Below are 20,441 nucleotides of genomic sequence, written 5' to 3'. Positions count from 1 at the left end.
TTTGAACACTTCCTTCCTGGATGTGCTAGTTCTCTTGTTAAGAATTGTTTTCCTCCTTGACTTCATGCAGAACTCCTATTGAGAATGTTACAAAAGGTAGTTTGAACTTCTCTTCCTCGATCATTGATCCAAGGTGGCTCAAACAAATGTGAAGTTACAGCTTCTTCACAAAAATTTACATTTGTATCTGGTTGACATATTTTCAACAACAACTGTTAACAACAACAGAATTACAGACAACAACTGGGTGGCCTGAACTCTTGCTTCATCAAAAGAAATAGATTTCACATCTTGTGAACACCTCCATGTCTTTAAATCTGCATACAAATGATTAACTAGATAACAAGCGAACAAAACACGCCTTTAAAACAATTGACCTTTCAAGTCAAGCATGTAGAAAAATAACTTTAGGATTCTTTTTCAAAGATGAAACACTTCATCATTATCTCCATCTTAGATACCAAATCAACTTTTTCCAAGTCAACATTAACATTACATGCATGCTTAAAAACAAAGAAATCTACCCTTCAAGTTAATTACACATACATGTTCAAAGACAAGGAAATCATCAACATCCCTGTGTTCATGCACATCATTCTCATGCATGCATTTCATCCTTCAACTTTTGCTTAAGTACACTGTACTTTCGAAGCTGAAATGAAGATCATTTTGCAGCAATAAAGTGAGTCTCCTACTCAACTTTTCCATTCACCTTCTTGGTAAAACCCTGCAACTTGCATTCCATTAATAAAGAAATGCAAATATATGCATTATATCAATAGACATGCAATCTTAATTGCATAAGAATTCTAACCATTTCTTACCAATCCATTTCAAAGGCACTTCCTTTGTCTGCACATCAGCATCAACATGTGAATCATCCTGAAACACGTCAATCATGGAATCTTTCTTTCCATTCCTGCCATTCTTTCTTTCCACCTTCAAGTTTCGTGGAAGCATTTTTGGATTCAGAGTCCAACACTTTTTAGCAATGTGTCCTTGCTTATGGCAGTAAGTGCAACACATGTGCATCTTCTTGATAGCATGATTTGCCTTGTCCAATGGATCTTTGGCTTTTTGCTTCCTTTCCTTCAAAATTTTCCTGAATGTGGCCATTCTCTTCCAACATCTAGAAACATTAAGGTTATCCAAACCACAAAAGGAACATGCAATTATTTTCCCATACTTATATGGAAATTTACCATGATGAACATAATCAAAAGGAATATGGTTAAAACCAGATTTATACCTTTCTCTTTCACCTTTATTCCTTCATTAGGGGGTGAATCGAATGAAGAAGTGTCTCCCTTTGGAACACCATCAATCTCTTCAACAACTCTCTTAGAGTTTCCACAACTCTCTGGTTCAACTGTGTGCTTATATACACCTTCTTTCTGCAAAGTATGCTTCACACTATTGCATTCCCCAAGAATACAATCTTCACACTCTTGAGGTTGAAGACCTAAAATGAAACCCCTCCTTGGAACTGTTTCAATTGTCTTCATGGCAGCTTTGGAACTTTATCCATAAGCTTTTCCATAGCCAAGACCCAAATACTTAGGCCTTTCCTCAACTATTACTGGCTCAAAAATACCATGTGCATGTTTTCCCAAGCCTTTTCCTTCATTTCCCATCTTGGACATTAACTTGGACCCTATGCCTCTGGTATGTTTTTCAAAAGAACCAACATAATGATTTTTAGAAGAATTTGAAGAAATACTAGAATTGTTTACCTTTTCTTCAAGCTAATACTTGACCAAGTCTTCTTTGGCAACACAGAGTTGTGTCTCCAACTCATGCACCCTTTCCAGATCCATATTTGCAATGTGAATTTCTCTCTCCATTTCCTACAATTTGTTAGAAAGAAACTGCTTCTCTTCCTTCATGAAATTTAACTGCTCTCGAAGTTCGGTACTCATTTCTCTCACCATATCCATCATGATGAACAAGTCTTGCATCATGTCTTCATCAAAGAATCTTGTGATGAAGGAAGAATTTAAGGACTCACTTGTAGAAGTTGTCATTATCAAAATGAACAAAAGAACTTCAAACAAGATTAACAAAGAGCTTACTCAAGCAACCTTTTGCAACAAACCTCTTGTGCTTTAGGGATTGCTTTGAGGTCCTTTGGGATAAGAAGAATGCCTTCAACCCTTCTTCCTTCTTGTCCTCTCCTGGACTTAGCTATCAATAGCTTTCCCTTCACCTCTGCAAACAAAAACAACAACCAGTTTACAACAATCAAACAATCAATCCTCAACTGTTTAAACACCTTTCAAGTTAAGCAAGCAGATAGATTGCTCTGTCAATCAAGCATCGTGCTTTGATCAATTAAGCATCATGATACCGCCTGCTCTGGTATAACTTGCTATGATACTACCTGATCTGAAATAGGGACCTAAAGGCTTCTTTTACACCTACAAGACCCTCTCCCACTCCAAAGCTTAAACAATTTCCAAGATCTTGCTTATGATTGATAATTTGTGGAATTAAAAGAACTTGAAATAGGTATATTCTTTTTGTTTGCCTTTGACTGTCCAAATGCCTTAAGTTCATTTTCTTTACTGATATTTACACACACATAATAGTAAACAATGCAGTGCATAAAAAAACAAATAAGACAACAAGTTTAATTAGGAGTTCACCCAACTCTCGTGGGCTACGTCTCCGTGAGCTCTTGTCAACTCGACTAGCTTCTTTGGGATTATGGTAACGCTTCTTTTACAAGTTCCACACTCAACTCCATAGGTTTACAACTATACCTATGGGCTTAGAATACCATCTTACCCCTGGCTATCCTTACTCTGCAGACAGATCTAGGCTTCTTTATACTAGACTCCTTCAATTAGTGCTTTGAGCTATCTTGAGCTCTACCTTGCACCAACTCCCTCATAATTATGTTAACTATCTCTGGAACTCCTTCTTATGTCTTCAACACACCTCAGACATCAGCAATATCTTGATCATTTGATCTCTTTGTTGTTTTTTGGCTCTCAACCCTTAAGCTTCTCTAGCTCTCCGGCTCTTAACCTTCTCTATCTCTCCGGTTCTTAAGCTTCTCTAGCTCTCCGACTCTAGCTCTTGACTCTTGGCTCTCGACTCTTTGCTCTTGTAAGGAGAATAACTGCCTCAAACCTTTGGTGGCGTCTTACTATTCTCCTCTCACTAGCTTGGATTATTACCACGTGTGAGCTCCCCCTGAGTCTCTACACAACAATGGGATTTATCCCTGAGATGGCTCGAACTCCTCGAGTCCACAAGAATAACACCTCCAGACCCCCTGGACGGTTACCAAAACCTCTTTGGTTCCCAAAACGCCTTCCTCTGTGCTAGACCCTTCTATCCATCTCTTCGCCTTCTCTTCTTCATTCTAATTCGTGTTCTCATGACATGTTCAGTTACATCATTTTCTTATGGCAGGTAGAAATGATGTTTGAAATAGAAAATGGCTTGGAAAATGAAAGGACCAGTGGGCATGGGAAAAACCCTTTCAGTGGAGCTAAAATCCCCAGAACAGAGCATTTTACCAAATACATAGGAATACATGGCAAAACATAGAAAACTCGACTATGAACCTTAGCCAGATCTCAAGAGGAAACTACACTCGCATCTATAGAATCATTGGGTTTGCACACAACACAAATCACGTGTTGCATGGTCTGTTGTTCCCCTTTTCTTTGTTGTGCTTCAATCTCCGATCTCTAATCACTCCGATCAGCGATATCAGCTATTTCCACATCAGCCCATCGCTTATCGGAATATCACATATCGCATGGTCTAAAGACCTGAGGTCCATTCCTTTTCCAATGGAGTATTGCGATGTGATATATTGGCAATCACAAATTGCAATCGCTTATGGCCCAAGGTCCATTCCTTTGAGCTTGACTCATTGCGATGCGACTTAATTTGGTCCATCGATTTGCCTTTTAATCCGACGGTTCACACTAAACCCGAAACATAAAGCAGTCCGCTCAATCTCCACCATTGATCTGCAATCTCCAATCCAATGGCTGACAGTCTTTTCAGATGGCCTACTTGCATGGAGATTACCAGCCTGAAAAATTAGTTTCTCTCTCCTGCAGTGTGCTACGTGTCGGCTGGTCTATGGAATCGGGTGAAGCCCTTCCAATACCACTTACCGCCTAAAGCTTTCCCAAAATACCATTTACCATGGAACTCAATTCCTTCGCTGTTTTTGTTTAATAATCCTTCAGGTCCACTTCGTCGCATTTCTCTTAAGGCCACAGTCCAAACACACTACTGGCTTTTCTCCGATGCGATAACAATGGATGAATGCTCCATTGTTTTTCTCCCATCCATTGATCTTTCAGATACAATGGCCCTTGAGCATTAATGCTGCATTTCTTTGATGGGCTTACGTATCAACGTAGTTTCCCTGTCATACTTCGGTTTAAAATATTTTTGAAGACTTGGAAGGTTTATTCAAGATCCATTTTGGATCAGAAAGAGATGTCGAATTCATAATATTTATGGTGGGGTGATTAGTGAGAAAAAAATGTGAAGTTCAATTTGTAGATGGCTTAGAAGATCATAGAAATATTGTGTTTATTTTTCTGACAATGCAGGTTGTAGTGGACATGGTGATGCACACAGCCTTATAGGAAGATGCGATCAGTGGTCAATTCTCCATTATGATTTTGAATCTACTAAATATGATACCTATCACACAAATATACAATGAGAGGGCCATTGGGGTAAAATGTTGACACTTTGGATATATCCAAGATGAAGGATAATTTTGAAGTGATCGTGGATGGTTACTTGTTGTAGATTGAAGACAGGTCGTTATGGATCAAACCTTGTATGGCATTGAATAGTTTTGTAGTGATCTGGATCTTGGCAATTTTGGATAATGATGAGCCCATTTGATAATTGTGGCACTATGACAGAGCTAAAAGGGTCATAAAAAAACTACATTGTGATAAAGCGAGTTGGCGACTACAACTCTCAGGACCCCTTCTACCACCTTGACATGGGTAGTATAGTCAATTTTCTCTCCCCCTTCTCATGCAATGGAAGCCTCACCACATAGATGCCAACAACTGCTATGGAATTGACATTGATGTGCCCCTATCCCAATCTCTCAAGCAATTATATATCATTGAAGGAGGAGGAGAATCATCCTTCTTAGATGAGGACTACTCTCAAGAGTGTGTAGAATGTCAGGTCAAGCAAAGAAAAAAATGATTACATTGTAGTAATGTTTGGTTATAGATGGGTGTAATAAATCTAGGGTAGGGATGAAATATTGTGGCTTATAGAAGAAAGCCATGAGCTGGTAAGGCATCTAGCCTAGGTAAGCATAATAATGCTGAGATCTTTTAAATATTTTGGTAAATGCAAAATACTTTAGTAATGATAATGGAGTGGCCACAAGATCACAAAGATGATGGCCCTAAGATCATGGTGTTGGCCCTTGATATCACACAAAAATGGCCTCACAAGATTGTAAATTTGGGCCAAGATATTGTGAAGGAAAGAAGATGGGCTAAGATAATAACAATATTTTGTTTGATTATTATAATGGACTTTAAATTTTTGTTGCATGTAAATGGGAATACGGTTGTAAGACCTCGTAAGGCATGTGTACCCAATAGGAATATTTTGGTAAAGTTCGGTCATCAAAATTGGATCATTATATTGTTTTTCATCCATATCGATGATTTCATAATGGAGAAAGTATAGGAATAAGCTCACAGGACCATTTTTACCGTTGGGACATATTTTGCCTCATTGGGGTCTGAAACCTTCAGGGAGAATTTCATTCATCAAAAGATGTTTTTTCAAGGTAAAATTTTTATTCTTCAGTACCACACCTATTTTTCCTATTCTACACACATAGACCTTTCCAACAACACAAGAATCATGTCAATCTGAATCTGTATGCCAAATTTATGCCTCTCAAAAGTTAAAATTCATGTTTTCACTACCATAATTTGAGAGGATGCCACACAAACCCCTATTATTCATGAAAAACGGGCTAACCATGTGAATATGATGAATAATTATATATAAGTTTATATATTGTAACAATGGTTAAGATTTGAGATAGTCAAACCTAACCACTAATAGGCTATCAGGTTGTGTTATAACTAGGCCACTAGGAGGAAAAGGGGTTCCATTCTTTCGAGTGAATTTGTTGCATAACTGACAAAAATTAGTTGATAGGGAAAGGAGATAGATCAAATAGAGGGTATTTTTGTATTGTAGTAGTCAATGGGTCACATGCCATACTTATTTGTACTCACAACCATTTTCTATTCAGAAAAATATAGTAGAACAACCTCTCTTTCTAATTGGGTTTTCACCCAAAAGGGTTTCCAAGTGATATCTTGTGTCAAATTTGTTTGAGATATTTTATTTCATTGTTCTCTATTTTCGTCATAACTTTAATTCACATCCATGCATTATTAACAATATTCTACAAATATATAAATCTAAAAAGAAATAAAACTATAATAGTGTAGAATTTCGTATTTTCAATATAATTTTATCATATCTATTGTGACGAACCATCTAGCAGAATATCCAAATTAGTTTACAAATCGTTTAGTGTTAGGCCTAGGTGACAAGTGGCATGTCATTTTAACATATACCCTCGGCATAAAATTTGAGTGCGGTAAGGGCTAGAGTGAACAAGGCTTACTCACTTGGTTTGGATGGATTTGATTAAGGGAAACCCCAAGTCAATTTTTACAGGGGGATTGTTAGGTGAACTTGACTCAGGGAAAGAGTAAAATTTGATTGGGTCAATAGTGATGGTTTTGGGCCCATTTTTGTTTCGCTTCCCATGGTAATTTTCCCATGGATTGCATGTAATGAAGCCTTTAAGACTTGGAAGACTTCATTGCAAGGGGCCAAGGAGGTGAGCAGTGATGGCTTACTTCGTTGACCTGGCTAGCATTTTGGAAAATGACTAATGTAATTTTGTTAGCAAGTTATTCCCTAAGGTTGGGATTTTACCAGGGTAAACATGTGTTTATGTTATATGATTGCTACTAGATTATTTTTCTCTCAATAAATATTTATAATTCTCTAGCGACAAATTTTGTACACTTCTCATAATGTTACTTAAAACCAAGTCTTGTTTTGATGGCCACTATTCATTAGAAGCTGAGAATGTTATCTAATTATTTATTGCCATCTTCAAACATCATGTTCATATTCATCTAAGCATATGACTTTGTTAGAAACAACGGAAAACATGACACTAATGAGAGTTGAGGTGAATTAGTAGTGTGACCAAATTATACAACTCTTAAAAAATTACACTTTTCAAACACTTTAGCAACCACTCATGTAATAAACATCATAACTCAATCATGGAAAACACAACGTAATAATCATTTTCATAAACAAGTGAAACATATATTGGACATCAATCTTCTTTTTATTACTTTGGCAAACATAAGCTACAACTTGCTACTACATCACTACCCCACAAGCTTCCACTTGTTGGTTTATCACCTGCCACTCGAAGGAACTTTTATCCCTGCTGATTATTAGTTTCCACTGAAAGGGACTATTCCCGATTCTCATTTATCAATTTCCATTGAAGGAGATTATTTCCCCTACTCATTTATCAATTTCCACTGAAAGGGACTACTGTCCCTTCTCGTTTCATTAGGGAAAATTTGAGGTCTAAAATGGGCCTCCTGGTGAACACCAATATTACAGCAATAATGTTGCAACTCCTGGGCTGCCTACTTTGCTCTTATCAACTCGATAGTTCGTAACAAACTTGGAAGCGATGGTGCTGTATGCACAAGTACTAGTTCTTACTACAGGCTATCACTTGGTCAGCTGGCGTAAGATCACGAGGAGCTGAAGTCAAATTATATGGATTCTAGAAGAAGCTCTATATGTGATGAAAGAAAGGAAATCTTACTCTATAGGGGCTACTCTAATTGCAGAAAGGAAAAAGACTGGAATGTAAAGTAAACCTAACAAACCCTACTTAACCAGCTAAGCCTACTTTTGCAGAAAGCACTATGAAAACCATGAAATGAATTCCATTACCTACTCAAGGAAGTAACCAACATCTACTCAAGCTATTTCTAGAAGTAAATGAGCAAAAAACATATTTTTGGATTTTTATGTGTTTTTATGTGAAATTGACATGCATGTATTTTATTGTGTGTGAAGGTGGAAGTGAATAGGTGGTGTTGAAGGGAGATTTCGGGGTTTGAGGAGATGTAGGATGGTGTATATGGGTCCTAGGAGGTCCCGGGTGGCCTTCTAGGGGCTTTTCCCACACTTGGCCTTCAAAAGAAAGCCTACAGGAAAATCTTTAGGAGGACACAAGGGATCTACAGGAGGTCTACAGGAGGATGTCGAGAGTAGTTTTGAAGGTTTTGAAGGTGTGAGAGGGGGTGGAAAGCGTAGATGAAGGTTGGGATAACGTGTTAGGGCACCTAGGGTTCACCAAGGATCACTAGGAGAGGGACAGATGATTGGGAGAGAGGAAGAAATCCTATGAAAAAATGCAGAAAACTAAGGCAGATTTGAAGTGAACTTTGGGCGACCTGTGGGGTGTAGATCAGGGAGAGAATGTGATGGCTAATAGGCTGACCCACTATGAGAAGAGATCTTCTACAAAAGAACTAACAGTCAGTCAATGAGATCAAGCAAGCAAGGGAATGATTACATCAAAAAACAGAATTTTGCATCAAGCTAGTCTAAATTATGAGCTATTGAAGTAAATGCTGAAAAATGCTACAAGGAGAGAGAGCATGGAAGAAGACTTATTGCAAAGACATAAATGAACATGGTGGAAGAGATCTAAAGCAAAGCATTAACCTTCTAACAAACTGCAAACACTAGAAATCCTATGGAGAAGGAAAATCTGTGTTTTTGGGGCAGCAAGAGGGTCTTTGCCTCAATTCATGGTCCCAAAGGGAGGAAAAGAGGCCAAGGCACTGTTTCTAGCCTTTTGAATCTTCTTTCTATCACTGCTTAACCTGCTATAGAAAACACAAATGGAAACAACCTTCTAAATCACCAAAAGCAACCTATTCTTAACCAAGAAAGAAATTCATCTAACAACAACTAATCCATAAACTGAAACAAAGCATATAAATACAAACAAGAGGAGCTTGGCTGCTTGGATTGGGCCCTAACCCAAGAGCTTTATCCCTCTGAGGTAATTCAGTGCTAGCTCAAAAAGGACTTCATATTTATTATCAAAACAATAATAGGATTACATGAAACTGTCCACAAAACTAAGCTCAAAGTTGAGCAGAGTTTTACAATAGCAAAAGTACAAAAAAATCCTACAAAAATTCGACCCTAGTGAGGCCCTAGGCCTCTCTACTTATACAACTAAAGCTCCCAACAACATCCTTAAAATCAGGGAGGCTTGGCTCCAAAACTTGAGATAAACATAAGTTATCCTCCACTTGCTCGACTGCCTCCTAGTGCATTGATTTGGCTGTTCGTACTCCGAGCTTCATGAAGGGGAATTCAAAGTGGGGAGTAATAAATGAGGGGGATTCCCTCCTATAAATCCTCTCCTTTCTCCACTTTGAATTATTGCTACCAATTTTCCACTGAATCTTTGACTTTGTCTTCAAAATTCAACAAAAATTTGCGTTAAACACATATTAGACCTCATGGCATCATATCTAACTCAACTCACTCCATAAGCATAAATATAATAAAAAAACATGCAATAAGCTAAGAGAATGGTTGATTTAACTATGTTAGAATGCAAAATGAGCCCATATACTTACCCATTTATGGGGCTCATCTTCACCCCCTACTCAAGGTGTTGCTCATCCTCTAAGCAACTTAGTCCATCTCCTCATCCTTGATGGCCCTGGTGGCCTCTCTGGCATCCCAAGATTCTGATGTTGTTTCCTCTTCCTTGTCATAGAAGCCTGCTTTTCTATCTATCTCTTCCCACTGCCTCTACTCTTCTTCTTCGGTTCTCCCTTCTAGCATGCCTAACAGCAATGGTGGACTCAGTTTGAGGCCAATCCAATTGACCTCAAGCCTCTGCATTGAGTGCTTGTACATTGGCACTCTCCTTAGTGCCTCCATATTCATTGGGGAATGATATTCCCTGATCTTCCAACTATGTGGTAAGATGTTCCATCTCCTCATACATGCATGCACACATTCATCCCGAAGTATCCTTTCCATGTCCTCAAAATGTCCAATGGCCTGTGCTTGATCACTTATATATCTACGGGCAATTTCAAGATTATTTGCAAGCAGCTGGTGTGTGTTGATGAGAGCCATGGGTTCTGATCGCTCTGATCATTAGTGGCTGATTCTGCTCTTTGATCATCAACCTTTTTACTTCAGTTGCCCTTAACTCCTCATGGTTCATCGATGAAGCCATGGCCATTAATTGCATGTCCCCTAGCCTAGCATTGGGGTCCCACACATTCATGTCTGTGTGGGCCATATTATGCAGGTAAAATTTTTCCATTTTGGCCTTATCTTCTACTGTGATTTGGTCACAAAGGTCCATAAATTGTCTGTAATCTTGAAAAGGCATTGTACCTCTTTGTGCCAAAGTCTTTATCTGAAACTGTAGCCATTGGTCCTTGAGGTATAATCCATAGGATTTTGCTGGTGTTCTACATTGCAGTGCCTCCATGGATAAGCCAGCCATACATGCCAGCTGGGTTTCTTTCTCCTTTAGCTGCCTTCTTAGCAATTCATTCTCAGTTTGGAGTTGGCTTCTTGCAATTGCCTCCCTATGTCTGACAACACTTAACTCCCAGCCTATTTCTCTAAGCTTGTTCTCCATGTGGCCAACATCCTCAACTCCCTTGGATTTGGATATTTGCATCCACCTATGTGTTCTTATTATTTCCTTTTCTAATTCAAATAATAGTGGGATTGAAAATAGTTGTGGAATTATCCTTCCTCCTTCAAGGAGATGGTAATAGGAGGCAAGGCTGGGCTAGGGATCAGGTTGTTATGGTTTTGTAGCTTCCTCCTTCCCCTTTGGCTGCTCTTCCATTGTTTTCTCAAGTGGTTGGGTCTCCTGTAGCCTTGACAGTGTCTCCTGTAGAACTGTTTGTGCTTCCTGTACGACTATTTTTGGGTCCTGTAGTAGCACTTTTTCCTTCTAGGTGGAAGATCTAGGATACCCTCTTTCGTATGTGATAGAGGTTTTAGAGAGACATTCTTCCCCTTTGATAGTGGGTGAATCTTCAATTGTAATGGGCACTGTTGAAGATGGTTGGGGTTTCCCTGATTTGATCCTTGTACTTTTCATGGCCTTGAAATACATGGAGGCCTGCCCTTTTCTCTTTTCTTTTGGCTTAATTGGTGTGCTCAGGGCTATGAGGGCAGCTGCTACCTCCATTGCCAGGGTCTCAGGGGACCCTTCTCTTTGTTTTGCCTCTGTTGTCTCTTTTTCTTCTCCTTCTACCTCTTTTTTATCTTTGTTTTCTCTGTTTCTTCCTTTTCTGTCTCTTCATCCTTCTCCTCTTCTATCTTAGTTTCTTCCTCCTCCTTTTCTTGTCCTGCTGAGTCATCAGTTGCTTCACCTTCTCCTACTTTTTGCTCTTCTTTCTCACTGTCAGAAGGACTGATATCATAGGTGAGGGCCTTTATGTCATCTTCTGCTGTCATGTTTCTGAAGACTTCCCATGTTATAGGGAGTGTGAATGTATGGAGGGCTTATTCCACTAAAATTTTGATTAACCCATGGTGAGCCAGCTGATATAGACTCCCTACCTTAAACTTAATGCTAGGTTCTATGAGGGACTACAGGAGGAAATAGGGGATGCCGAGTTTCTGGGGTGTTGGAGTGTCCATGCCATATCTCAGCTCATGAAGGATTCTAAAATGGTAGCCACAGACTATGCTATACCTCCCCTCACAAGAAATATATTTCATGATTTGGTAACTAAACTCATCCCAAGGGTAGGGTATGCTTGTCCTTCTAATTCCATTTTTATCTTCTACAGGATGTTCATTGTTTTGGAAGAAGTTTTTCTTGGAAACCTGTCCAATTGGTTTTTCATCTTTGCTCCAAGGTAATCCAAGAGGAAGGGTAGTAACCCTACTGATAAATTCTGGGGTTATTTCCATGGAAATACCTCTAAAAGTGATAGTGGCATGGGTTATTGAGTGAGCGACTAAAGAAAGGGAAAATTCATGAGCAATTTCCTCATCAAACCCTCAAAATTTCTCAAAAAAGGTTATCCAATTTGCCCTTGTGAATATGGCTACTACTTGGGGATGTTCATCGAGCCTGGTTGAATTAGTGGGCTCCCTCCTCGTGAATCCTCCTGTTATTGTGCTTATACCCCTTTTGAACACAAAATGTAGAGATAGAGACAAGAATTTTGAAGAAAACAGGAAAAGAGAGGAAAAATGTGTGTGTGTTTTTTTTTTTTTAAATAGGAATTTTTTTTTTATGTAATTCATTTTCTTTTATGGACTCAATTCCTCCTTAAAATGATATCATTCCTTGAACATATTGATAATAAAGGTGGGTGTGCATGGAACCTACCTCCTCAAGCCAAAAATCGAGCAAAAAACCCATGTTTTCTTCTTAAAAACAGCTCACTGCCCCTCCTGTAGAACTGCCTGTAGGTGCTCCTGTAGAACCTGTAAGTGCTCCTGTAGACAACGCTGAGAGCAGGAGGATGGGTGAGATCAATGGAAAATGATGGTTTCGAGGTTATGGGGTGACAAGGAGTTTGCTGCAGCTAAGTTTACGAGGAGAGAATGAGGGAAAAGGTGGTGAGAGTGCTCGAGGAGGAGTACTTATTACTTCTTTTAGATATTTCCGATGATGGGGGTGAGCTGGAAAAAATGTACATTGGCCATATTTGGACCGTTGGTCCCCACCTACCTTGTCATCATGGTTCCTTCCCGCAATCACCTCTCATTATTGCATCAGAGTTTACATACCCTCCACTACCTGTCCTTGGTATCTTTCTCTGAGTTGACTATGTTGGAAATAATACTGAGGGGGGGGGGGAATCAGTATTATCTAGAAATTTACCAAATCTTCCTTATTTGATCTTTTGAAATATTCTTGCATATCAGTACCATAAAACAATGAGCATGAATAAAGAAAATAGACAGTCACACCAAAGAACACAAGATGTAAGGTGGAAACCCAATGCGGGAGAAAAACCACCTGCTGCAATAATGTCTCTATCTTCTTTCAAGAAATTCTTTTTACAATGATTTTGTACTGGTGCAGTCCTTTACCAGCACGCAGGCTGCAACCTGCAAAGAGCTACAACTCCTTCTTGTTTTCCAGACTTCTCCTGGAAGGGAGCTACAACCCCCTACTTCTTTTCAAAATGATCAACAAGTATACAACAGATACAGTCTACTACAGATATCAGATCAGTAATTACAGAAACAACCCAGAACACTTTATGAACAGAAATATACAGTTAACAGATCATCTTGAGACAGGGACGCATATTTTCTTTCTGTGGCCTACGACTGGACGCAGTATACCTTATGCTGTTCTGCGTGCAGACGCACTGTTTCTTTTGCTTGTCTGCGACCGACGCACACATCAACACTATCGCGCCGCGTCTTTTGCTTCAGAGATGCACCCAATACCACAGTCGCGCCGCGTCCTTCGCTTCAGAGACGCACCTGATCCTTTACTGTACTGCGTCCCGGCGCACTTTCCCTTCACTGAATCTGCGTCCCTTTAGATATAGAAGATAAGAGGACTTCAGAACCAACCCAAACACTCAGATCCACAGATCTGATCATGCGCCATATAGATCGTAGTCCATTAGAAGATTTACCCTTAAAGATATGGACTAGATCACACCAAGAGATGATCAACCAAGATGATACCTAATCCAAATGAACTCCTTTGCTTTATATAGGCAAGCTTCTCCCCAAAGCGTGGAACAATACCACGAGCCGACACCAGAGAAACACGCAACCGTCGGCTAGATACCACACAAGAAGCCCCCACGAGTTTTTCTCTACCTTGAAATGTGTGCACTGGGCGGACGCACCTTCTGAACGGCTGGCCGGCGTCCCTAGACGCGGGTTCTGTATGGAATACCTGCGGGGACGCGCTTGCTAAACAAAAATTCCTGCGTCCTTCTTGATTTACCACCTGAAGGCGTTTGCCATCAAGTACAACACCTGAATCATAATGCCAACAAACTCCCCCTTTGGACTTGATGGCAACCACATAAACTTTCAGCTTCATCATTCTCCCCCTTTGACATCAAGAGCAAAGGGTATGCTCCCCCTATGCTCATGCTTCTCCAAAATTGTAACCAGAAATCCATCATGAAGAAGACAGAGACATATTGCAGCTATTTCCAAGATGTCCTTCTCCATAATGCCAACAATGCATTATGTGCTCCCCCTGAGCCTATACCATCAATAGGAAGATGGTCAACAATGAGATGATGCATCAACAACCCCCAGCTTTTGCCTGAGGTATTCAAAAGTGTCCCTGGGCAACGGTTTGGTGAAAATATCAGCAACTTGTTCCTTAGAAGGAACATACTCCAACTTGACCTTCTGTTCAAGTACTTGTTCCCGGAGAAAATGGTACTTGATTGGTATGTGCTTGGTTTTTGAATGCATAACCGGATTCTTTGAGATGCTGATTGCACTTGTGTTGTCACATAAGATAGGAATAGGAGGTGTACAAGTGATTTGATAATCCTGCAAAGTCTGCATCATCCAAAGAAGTTGGGTGCAACAAGATGCAGCCGCAACATATTACGCTTCAGCTGTAGACAAGGCAATTGAACTCTGTTTCTTGCTGAACCAAGATACCAGTCTAGAACCCATAAAGAATGCACCACCACTTGTGCTTTTCCTGTCATCCACGCTTCCGGCCCAATCTGCATCTGTATAAGCATGAAGAGTGAGATCTGGATCTCTAGGATACCATAGGCCATAATTTTGAGTCCCTTGAAGATATTTGAAGATTCTCTTTACTGCTTGAAGATGAGTCTCCTTTGGATTTGCCTGAAACCTTCCAACTATTCCAACTGCATGCATGATGTCTGGTCGGGTACCTGTCAAATATAGTAGACTTCCAATCATAGATCTGTAGGTTGGTTGATGAACTGCTGCAGATTCGTCATTTGCACTGAGACTACATCCTGTGACCATGGGTGTACATACTGGTTTTGCATCTTCCATGCCATATTTCTTCAAAATTTGCTTGAGATACTTGGTTTGAGATAAAAGGATTCCTCCTTTCTTTTGTTGGATTTGCAAACCAAGAAAGTATGTCAGTTCTCCTAGCAAGGACATCTCAAATTCTTTCTGCATGACTGAGGCAAAGCTTTGACTCATAGCTTCTTCATTACTGCCAAAAATAATGTCATCTACATACACAACAAGTATTAGTAATTTGTCATTTTCAACTTTTATATAAAGATTGCTATCTGCTGAACCTTTTGAGAAACCTTGTTGATGAAGATATTTGTCCAACCGGTAGTACCAAGCCCTTGGAGCTTGTTTGAGACCATAGAGAGCCTTTTTTAATCGGCATACAAGATTTGGATCGTTTCCAAGAATGAAACCATCTGGCTGTTCAATGTACACTTCTTCATCCAAGTCTCCATTCAGAAAAGCTGATTTCACATCCATTTGAAATACTTTGAAGTTCTGACAACTTGAGAGAGCAAGAAACATTCGGATGGCCTCAAGTCTTGCAACAGGAGCAAAAGTTTCTTCAAAGTCTATTCCTTCTTGCTGTGCATACCCTTTACAAACAAGTCTGGCTTTGTTTCTAATTACTTCTCCATTATCATTCAATTTATTTTTGAACACCCATTTTGTTCCGATAACATTCTTATCCTTTGGTCTAGGAACCAGCTCCCAAGTATTGTTCTTTTCGATTTGCTCAAGTTCTTCATCCATTGCTTTCACCCAACATTCATCTTTGCATGCTTCTTTCACATTTTGTGGTTCAGTAGAGGAGAGTAATGCCAAATAACTTGAAGCTTCTGCAACTGTTCTTCTAGTTTGTATACCTGCTTCCTTTTGTCCCATGATCTGAGATTCTGGATGGTTCTTTTGAACATATCTGGATGGAGTCTTTTCTTCTATTCTTGTTCTTTCTTCTGCTTCTTCGTGAGGTCCGTCTTGAAATTGTTCTTGCGGTTCTTCTTCTTCATCATTCTGTCTTTGAGGGTAGCTTTCATCTTCTTCAATGTCTTCACGATGTATTTGCCTAGGAATGTATCCTTTCTCATCAACCACTACATCAATGCTTTCAACAATTCTGCCAAGTCTTTTATTGTAGCATTTGTATGCTTTGCTATGTGGAGAGTAGCCAAGAAGAATTCCTTCATCTGCTCTAGGATCAAGTTTGCCAAGCTGCTCCTCAGTATTTTTGATATAGCATTTGCTCCCAAAGATTTTGAAGTGCTTTACTGAAGGAGTTTTACCACTCCAGAGCTCATGAGGAGTTTGAGTGCTGTTCACTCGAACATTTGTCTTGTTGAGAATAATAACTGCCGCATGTGCAGCTTCACCCCAGAAGGTTGCAGGAGTTCCTGATTCATCAAGCATAGCACGAGCCATTTGCTGGACTGTTCTGTTCATTCTTTCCACTACTCCATTTTGCTGAGGAGTTCTAGCTGTAGAAAATTCTCTCCTTATTCCATGTTCATCACAGAAATCGAAAAATTCATTTGAAGTAAATTCTCCACCTCTGTCGGATCTGAGGCACTTAATCTTGTGACCTGATTCATTTTCAGCCAAGGCTTTGAAGGATTTGAATTTTTCGAAAGCTTCATCTTTGTGCTTCATAAGTCCCAACCAAACAAACCTGGAGAAATCGTCAATAAATAATATCAAGTATTCCTCTCCTCTAGGTGTTCTTTTTCTGAATGGTCCACATACATCTGTATGTACTAGCTCCAGAGGCATACTGGCTGATCCTTCTTTCTCTGGAAAGTTAGTTCTAGTCTGTTTTCCAAACTGACATGATCTGCACATGGTGTTGTCAGGAATTTTGATATCTGGAAGATCGCGAACTGCCTGATATTTGCAAGCTTTCCTTATTTGTGAGAAACTTAGATGTCCCAATCTTCGATGCCATAACCAGTGCTCTTCATCCTTGCTTAAATAGCATTGTTGTTGTTCTTCATCAAAAATGTATAGATTATTTGAAGTTCTTTTTCCTTTGAGAACTGTTTTACCTGTATCAAGATCACGAACAAGACATCCATTTGATCTGAATATAACCTCGGTTCTTTGATCACACATCTGGCTTACACTTAGAAGATTATGCTTTAGTCCATCAACAAACAAAACATTTCCAGCCTTAACATCTTCTTTTAAAGGAGCAATACCTTTTCCTTTTATAGTTGCAGGAGTATCATTTCCAAAAGAGACTTTCTTTCCCTTTTCTAAATTAGAATAAGATTCAAGTTTTTCTTTATCACCTGTCATGTGCTTTGAACATCCACTGTCAATGTACCATAGATTTTCTTGTCCTTCTGCATAGAATGCTATCCCACATCTTTCTGTTTGAGGTTCCTTTATTTTCCATGTTTTGGTGCCTGAGGTTTGTTCCCTTTTTTGTTCTTGTACCTTTCTTTCCGGAAACCTGCTTCTGCATTCAACATCTTCATGTCCAAAATTATTGCAAATAGAGCATTCAACTTCATTTTCAAGAGCTGAAAAATTGTTATAGGTCCTTTTTGTATTCCCTGTCATGCTTCTTTGTTTTTGAGCTTCCCTAGTCATGATTGTTTTATACGCAACACATTGGGCTGCTTTGTGACCAAAGTTATGGCAAGAAAAGCATTGTCCATTGAAGAAGTTTCTGCGATTATTGAATCTACCAGCTGACTGATTGTAATTTCTATTTTCATCTATTCTTGAACCAAATTGAGAAGGTTTTACCTGTGGCTGGTTGTGGCTTTTGTTCACCCTTAAGCTGGATTGCCCCTGATAGTTTGAAGTTTGTCCCTGCTTTACCTGATGATCTTCCTTGTGTTCTTGCTCATTTCTTCTTGCGGCATCAAGATAACTTTTTGAAGTGGAAGCTTGAGAAGTTTCTCCATTGTAGCCCAGACCTGTCTTATTTAGAGGAGATCGCTGCACACTGATAATCTCATTCAACGTTTCAGATCCTTTGACAAACTTGAGATTAATAGTTTTTGTTTTCTCAATTTCTTTTCTAAGACCAACAATTTCACCTTCTAATTTTTCAAGATGTTTTTCCTTTTCATCAATCTGAAATTGTAGAGTATCAATAATCATGTTCTTTTCTTCTATACATCTCTTGAGTCTAGTAATTTCATCATAAAGGTTATCCACATCTATAGCATCCTCATAATTGTCATCTTCAAATGCCATTAACAATCTATATTTGTTACCTTGTTCATCTTCATCACTGTTTGATAAGCCATCGCTATCTTCATGGGTGTAGTAGCTTTTCTTATTTGTACCCTGTTTCTTGTTCCATCTAACTGGTTCCTTTCCTTTATCCTTATAAGAGCATTTTGCAGCATAATGACCTACTCTTCCACAAGCAAAACATTTGAAAGGTAGCTTACCTCTGAACCTTCCGGAACCCCTTTGAAGATTTCTGACAAAGTTTGATTCTTCTTCCTCTTCTTCTGGAACATGACATGCTTCATAGTGATCTTCTTTGCCTGATGCTTTAAAAGCAGCTTCCCTTCTATCTGATGGACCTCCCTTTCTCATTTCATAAGCAGTTAGAATTCCATGCAGCTGAGACATAGTGAGAACACGGAGATTTTCCTTTTCTTCTACTGCAGATACTTTAGATTCAAACTTGGGAGATAAAGATCTTAGAATCTTTTGAACTACTATAGTCTCTTTTATCTCTTCACCCAAATTTTTCATACAATTAACAATCTCATCTACTCGAAGAAAATAATTAGCCACACTTTCATCATTATACATCTTGAGAGTCTCATATTGAATCCTGAGAGTTTGAAGTTTAGCTTCTTTTACCTGTTCATCTCCTTCATAGCTAGTGATCATTTTGTCCCATATCTCTTTTGCTGATTTGAAGTGCATGACCTTCATGAACTCTGTTTGAGATATACTTCCTAATAGAGTGCTGACTGCTTTTGCATTTGTTTCATACTGCTTTTTCTCAGCTGGATCTGTAGGAGTAACTGAAGGAAAGGCATAGCCTGATTCTACAATGTTCCAAACTTCTGTACCAAGAGATTGAAGATATGCAGTAACTCTTACCTTCCAATAATTGAAGTTTGTTCCATCGAAGACGGGTGGCCTGATTGATGCTTCTCTCTCGTAGTTGCTCATGATGAACGATCTACCTTCAAGCGATCAAGCTGTTCTGAAGGACCGGCTCCGATACCAATTGTTGGAAATAATACTGAGGGGGGGGGGGAATCAGTATTATCTAGCAATTTACCAAATCTTCCTTATTTGATCTTTTGAAATATTCTTGCATATCAGTACCATAAAACAATGAGCATGAATAAAGAAAATAGACAGTCACACCAAAGAACACAAGATGTAAGGTGGAAACCCAATGCGGGAGAAAAACCACCTGCTGCAATAATGTCTCTATCTTCTTTCAAGAAATTCTTTTTACAATGATTTTGTACTGGTGCAGTCCTTTACCAGCACGCAGGCTGCAACCTGCAAAGAGCTACAACTCCTTCTTGTTTTCCAGACTTCTCCTGGAAGGGAGCTACAACCCCCTACTTCTTTTCAAAATGATCAACAAGTATACAACAGATACAGTCTACTACAGATATCAGATCAGTAATTACAGAAACAACCCAGAACACCTTATGAACAGAAATATATAGTTAACATATCATCTTGAGACAGGGACGCATATTTTCTTTCTGTGGCCTGCGACTGGACGCAGTATACCTTATGCTGTTCTGCGTGCAGACGCACTGTTTCTTTTGCTTGTCTGCGACCGACGCACACATCAACACTATCGCGCCGCGTCTTTTGCTTCAGAGACGCACCCAATACCACAGTCGCGCCGCGTCCTTCGCTTCAGAGACGCACCTGATCCTTTACTGTACTGCGTCCCGGCGCACTTTCCCTTCACTGAATCTGCGTCCCTTTAGATATAGAAGATAAGAGGACTTCAGAACCAACCCAAACACTCAGATCCACAGATCTGATCATGCGCCATATAGATCGTAGTCCATTAGAAGATTTACCCTTAAAGATATGGACTAGATCACACCAAGAGATGATCAACCAAGATGATACCTAATCCAAATGAACTCCTTTGCTTTATATAGGCAAGCTTCTCCCCAAAGCGTGGAACAATACCACGAGCCGACACCAGAGAAACACGCAACCGTCGGCTAGATACCACACAAGAAGCCCCCACGAGTTTTTCTCTACCTTGAAATGTGTGCACTGGGCGGACGCACCTTCTGAACGGCTGGCCGGCGTCCCTAGACGCAGGTTCTGTATGGAATACCTGCGGGGACGCGCTTGCTAAACAAAAA

This window comes from Pinus tabuliformis, chromosome 6, assembly GCF_031772625.1.
Source record: "Pinus tabuliformis cultivar Carrire ecotype Pingquan chromosome 6, CPIR1, whole genome shotgun sequence".
Classification (NCBI taxonomy): Eukaryota; Viridiplantae; Streptophyta; class Pinopsida; order Pinales; family Pinaceae; genus Pinus; species Pinus tabuliformis.
This window is presented reverse-complemented; position numbering follows the sequence as displayed.